The following is a 6000-nucleotide window of genomic DNA, read 5'->3' as shown; positions in this document are numbered from 1 at the left end:
GTTTCTGGAGGGCATCAGGGACAGCTTCTTTGCTCAAATGCACTCAGTAGAACTAGTAGACACATTGGGAGATCGGCTTGGCTACACTGGGAACTCAGGACTGAGCTCCAGGGCAATAAGGAGCAGAAGGAAGGAGAGGCTGCAAGATGGTATTTAGAAATATTGTCCAGTGAGAAGGGATGGTGTTAGGGAAGCCAGAGCTCCCCTAGAATTGCCCATTGCAGGGAACATCAAGAGCAGGAAGAAGAGCTGCTACAGCTTCAGTTTCAGGAAAAGAGTAAAAAGGAAAATGTTGGCTCACTGCTGGATCCGGCAAGGAATCTATTAACAGCAGATGCAGATAGGTGTGAGGAGCTCAAGGCCTTCTTGGCTTCAGTCTTCACCAAGAAGGTCTCCTAGGCTGTTGTGCCTAGTCAGGAGTCCAGAGGGGGAAAAAAAAGCAACCAATGCTGGGTGATGACTGAGGGAGGGATGACTTGCAAGAACTCAACCCATACAAGTCTAAGGGACTGGATGGGCTGCACCTGAGGACATTGAGAGGGCTGGCTGCTCTCACAGCAAGGCTAGTCTCTGTCATCTTTGAAAGGTTGTGGAGATCAGGGGAGGCCCCAATGACCAGGAGAAGGAGTATGTTGTGCCCATCATCAGAAAAGGCCACAAGGACAACCCAGGGAGCTGCAGGCTGTTCAGCCTCTCTTTGTTGAGGAGTGTTTCATGGAGTGAATCGTCTTGCATCACATTTCTGGGCACCTGAAGGAGAAGAAGGTGCCTGGGAACCATCAGCGTGGATTTAGTGCAGAGAAATGATTCCTGACCAACCTGATTGCCTTCTGCGATAAAAGATCTGTACTTGGTGAGGAGAGGAGAGTAGTGGGTGTCATTTACGATGATTTTAGCAAGGAGTTTGACACTGTCTCCAAGAATATTCTTGTATACAAATAGGGCATTATGATAGGCTGGGCAGGCAACCGGATGGGTAAAAAGCTGGTTGGATGATCAAGCTCAGAGTGTTTTTGTGACTGAGTTGCGCTTTACCTTGAGGCCAGTGACAGGTGGAGTACACAGGGGTCTATACTGGGACCTGTCCTAACACGTTCATCAGTGACCTGGAGAACACAACTCTCATCATATTTGCAGATGGCACCTCACCAAGAGAACTATCATAAGCTCGAGGGCTGCCATCCAGATGGACCTCAGCAGGTGGGAGGAATGGGTTGCCATGAACTTTATTAAATTCAAAAATCAAACGCCAGGTCCTGCCCCTGGGGCAGACCAACACCCTGCAGTGATAGAGGCTGGGCAGTGCCCAGCTGGGCAGCAGCTCTGCAGAAAAGGATGTGGGATAAGCACATCCGGTTAAGATTTGTGTTTCTGTATTCAGGAAAACATCATCACCAGAAGTGTAAGCTGTTAATGCCAACTCCCAGAAGTCTAGAAAGTGGACGATGTACTCCTACTGAAGTCTGCTGATGGAAATCGGTGTAGTTGTCTTCCCAAAGTCACCAAAACACAAGATGGAATTTAGCTTCCTAATTTGTAGAGATTGGGCCCTTATGAAGAAAGAACTGATATTGTAGTTAAGGCACTGAAATGCTAAATCCATTTCTATTACGAACACTGTGACACCTATCTTTTGCAATGGCAGACTGTCAGAAGGCATGCTATTGGTAAACAGATCTTGATTGCCGTGCACTTTGCAAACATTTCATACATTTGTTTCAGGATATAAATAACTATCTTGAAAGCACCAGAATTATTCTCCCAGGCAAAATTAAACATCTGTCTAATAAGCCTGTGTGTGTGGGAATGGGGGGAAGGCTGGGTCTGAGTGAATCTCTTGACTCAGAAAATACTCTGCACAAATGTTTTCAGTGCTGTTTGCTGCCACAGAAAATTCTAGAAGATTCAGGTAGGGTGCCCTCGTGATGATGGTATCCATTTGCCTGGGAAAGCACAGCATTCAGGTGCCTCAAGGATACATAACTGAACAGGAAACCGAAAAAGGAAAGCTACTGATAGGAATAGATCTTTGGGGACATTTGCATGGCATCCAGCTGGTGTTGCAAGCTACAAAACTGCTGCCTATGCTGGACTGTTCTGTAACAGCGTAGTAAATGTAGCTTTCAGTGAGAGTCCAAGAGCCTCCCACTGTACATGGACATGTGGAATATAAATGATAGTTGGTGCTGTCCTTTGGGCTTCCCGGATGCTGCTGTCCAAGTCAGTCTGGAGCACCAGCAGCATGACACAGGCAGGAAAGCTGAGGGCAGGCACTGTCAAAGCAGCCTGGTTATGAGTCATAATTTCAAAGTTCATTTTATAAGAGGTGACAACCTTCCGCCTGTCTGAAGAGCTCCACAGCTCACAGCCTGCTGTCTCATTTCCAGAGGCTCCTTCCAACCAGGTTCCTTGTTCAGGAAGATCAAAGGCCATTGCCTGCAGGTGGTACCTCAAGCACACAAGCACACAAGCCTCTACCCCATGACCAAAGCAGCAAGCATCCTTTCCCAGGATGCATTTCTCTGGGTGTCTGATGAGATAAGCAACGCTCAGGCAGTTCTGGTCCCCAGGAGGAAAGTGCTAGTAGTAGATGTGGGCACTGACTAGACATTGCTGGTAGATGACCACAGAGGCAGCCATCACATAACCCAAATGGAGATAATCCTCTTATGTGGCAGATGAGCATCCAACCATGTAACATGTCTGTCCATGCTTTAATGGCTCTCAAGTACTTCCACTAAAGGTCCAGATGCTGTAATAGAGGGATGTCAAAGAACAGAATCCATTTCCTGCCTAAAAGCAAAAAGGAACAGAACAGCACCAAGTCTATTCATGCTTTATTTTTCTCCTCCTTAAGAAAAAGGCACAGATGTACAAATAGAAGTGCTGAAATGCTTTTAGTGCCTCCAATGGGGCATTGCAGGCTGCAGTGTTGTTTATATTTGGTAACTGTACCCAACTAAAGGAAATGTTCATATGAATCAACAAGTGCACAATAACTGTTCCTCTTAAGTACAATGAAAGAAAGGAAACACATTTCTTCCCCCCACCTCCTCCTACAAAAAAAAAAGGCAGCATTACAAAAAAGGAAGGTAGGAGAAGGGCATGAGCTGCAGTCTGATGCAGAACCACCTCCTGGGAGCTACAGAGTCTTACGAGGAGGCAAATACCACTGTATCAGTGAGACCAGCAGGAGCTCTTGCCATGGAGAGAGGATTAGGAGCAGCATCTTCCAGCTCCCTGAGCTGACAGCAACATCCTGACTGTGTAATTCAGAATGGAAGCTATGGCCATGCACAACATCATGATATGATGTCCTTCAGTCTAAAAGAAATGTGGATTTTCAGGCAGAAAGAACAGGAAGCACATTAAAACCAGGCCACCTCCTTACCAGGAGTTCCAAGCATCCTTTCCCAGGATGCATTTCTCTGTGTGTCTGATCAGATGAGCAACACTCAGGCAGTTCTGCTCCCCCTCCACACACACACTTGAGTCAATGAATCCTAGGCGATTAAAGAAGCGAAAAGGTGCCGGTGTGCATCTTTCTTCAGGGGAGGTGATGCTAGCAAACAGAGCGGACAGGCCCAGGATAGGAGTTGCCGACTTCTCCAGAGCACCTACTCCTGCAGGCTCCAGGAGAGACCTTTGCCTGTAGCCTGGCTCTCCTGCTGTTTAGAGCCCTGGCCTGTACCATGCTGGGTGGCAATCAGCGTTTCTAGAACAATAATCAGAAAACAAGGTGTTCAGAAATAAAGGCACCAAGGAAGACAAAGATATTAATGATTTTATCTTTTCTTTCCCCCCTACCCCCTCTCGCCCCCCTGGCTGCTGGTCCCCACCATGCTGGCTGGGCAAGTGATGGTTCTCACATCACATCACATGGGCGTTGGCCAGCCAAATGCAGGCAGGGCAAGGGGTCAGGCAGCCGATATGGGGGAGAATTACAACTTTCTCCCTCAGCACCCACCTGTCCAGATCCCTTCATTACCCCAACCCTCATTTTCATAATGTCTAGAGTTCAAAAACATGGAGATCTCTACATTTGTCATGTTCAGCTGAAACTGGTCAACAGTTAGCAAAGAAGGTGGGAGGGGAGGAAGGAGCAGAACAGCATTTTTAGGCAAAAACTTAACATGGGCATCGAAACACAGGAGCTGCATATAAATAACTGCAAATTGGATAGGCAAAGTTCCAGCATTATCACAAGTATGTATACGATATTTCTTTTTGTTATTTCACTCATTCCAATGGTTTCATCTTTCCTTGTGTGCTGCCTTCTAACCCAGACTGCAGATAAACTCTCCAGTGATCTCGCTGTCGTGTTATGAAACACAGTTGTGGGCAGCATTCCTTTTTGCCACCACAGCACTGCAGCACCTTTGCTGGCTCAAGCCAAAGGTCCTGGAGACATAACTGAGTTCAGTAGGTCAGAAGATTTCCTGGCCAGCACAGTAAGAGCAATGGAGAAAAATAACTGGGACAACGTAACCTCACTTTTCAGCTGTGGGTTTGAATGACTTCCACACTGAAATATCAAAAGATTAACATAAGCTTAGTGGCCTACAGAGAAACAAATGCAGACATTGGTTCAAGTTTTCTCTTATGCTGCTTTAACAAACTCTTTCTCACTTTTGTTCCCACTACATAATTCACTACTGTTTTAACAATCCTGGAAGCCTGAAAGGCAAAGAGGGCTACACAAATCCATGCAGATCTTTTACCTAAAAGGATAGACAACACATTTCCTTGGTCTTGAGTCACTTAAGGAATAGCATGAACTGAATCAGTGCCCACTGATTTTTTGTGGATCTTTTTGGCGGAGGAAGAGGAGGCTGAGTCCTTCAATTTGGTCAGCAATAACAACGTACTTTATTGGTTCTCTAGTATCGAGTTTCATCTTCACGCTTACTTCTTCCGTGTATTGATATAAACCTCCCTCCTTGACAAACTTTTCTTTACTCTCTCCTCTCCCACCCCTCACTCTTACAACAGCCAAGGCTGTTTACAAGGACCTGTGGTGGAGCACAACTACCTCCCCCCCCATCTCGGGCCCAAAGTGTAGTGGAGCACAACTACCCCCTCCCTGCCCTTATGTCAGGCCCCAGCTAACTGCAAATAACTGACAGTGCCCAGGGCTGACCAGGAGGAGCTAGGCCATGCTGGTTGCAACTGGTGAGGCCAGAAATGGGCATGAGATCAGCAAAAAGGGGGTATATTTTCCCCAACACGGCATGAGGGCAGCAAAAAAAGGTACGTCTCCACACCAGATATTGTATGACCATGAGTCAAACTCCGTGCCCATAAAGAGCGCTGCAGCCTAGAGCCCGTTGAGCTCTCCTGCACGGCAGCGGGCTGCACGGCGGTGAATCTCCCCTTGAGTTGGGACGCCTCTCGAGGTTACTCTCCGGGAGTTAAGAGAACCTCTGTCAGGAAACCGTTGGAGTGGTAAGAAACCGAGACTCGGGCACTAACAAGTGTGCAGTAACATTCGTTTGCTATGACTACACTGTATCTCCATCTTCAATAAATCTCTTTGCAATAAACCCAGAGATGAAGATGATAATAATAATAATAATAATAATAATAATAATAATACCCCCCCCACGACACACTCACCTGGAGGAGGTCTGCAGAGGAGACCAAAGTAGAGTGGGACCAGTCAATGTGCCCAAGCATGGGGCAGCCATCCAGAGGGACCTTGAAGGTCTGGAGGAATAGGCAGCATGCAATCATATGACATTCAGCAAAGATCAATGCCAAATCTTGCCCCCTGGAAGTAAAAAGCAACAATACAGGCTGTGGGCAGATTTCAGGCAGCAGCAAGCGCCGGCTGCTCCCAAAGGGACAAGGAGCTGGGAGTCAAACATGATGACAAGGCCAAAAAAGGCAAGGGCCTCACCAGCCATGGTCAAGCCCCACCAAAGCCCAGTGAGGCGAGCAGGGCAGACCTGGAGATGGTAGCCAGGTTCAGCCAAGACTCCAGATCACCAGGAAAGTTCT

The sequence above is a fragment of the Apteryx mantelli genome, unplaced genomic scaffold, assembly GCF_036417845.1.
Source record: "Apteryx mantelli isolate bAptMan1 unplaced genomic scaffold, bAptMan1.hap1 HAP1_SCAFFOLD_20, whole genome shotgun sequence".
Lineage (NCBI taxonomy): Eukaryota > Metazoa > Chordata > Aves > Apterygiformes > Apterygidae > Apteryx > Apteryx mantelli.
The sequence above is the reverse complement of the archived record's forward strand: the minus strand, read 5'-3'. Positions refer to the sequence as shown.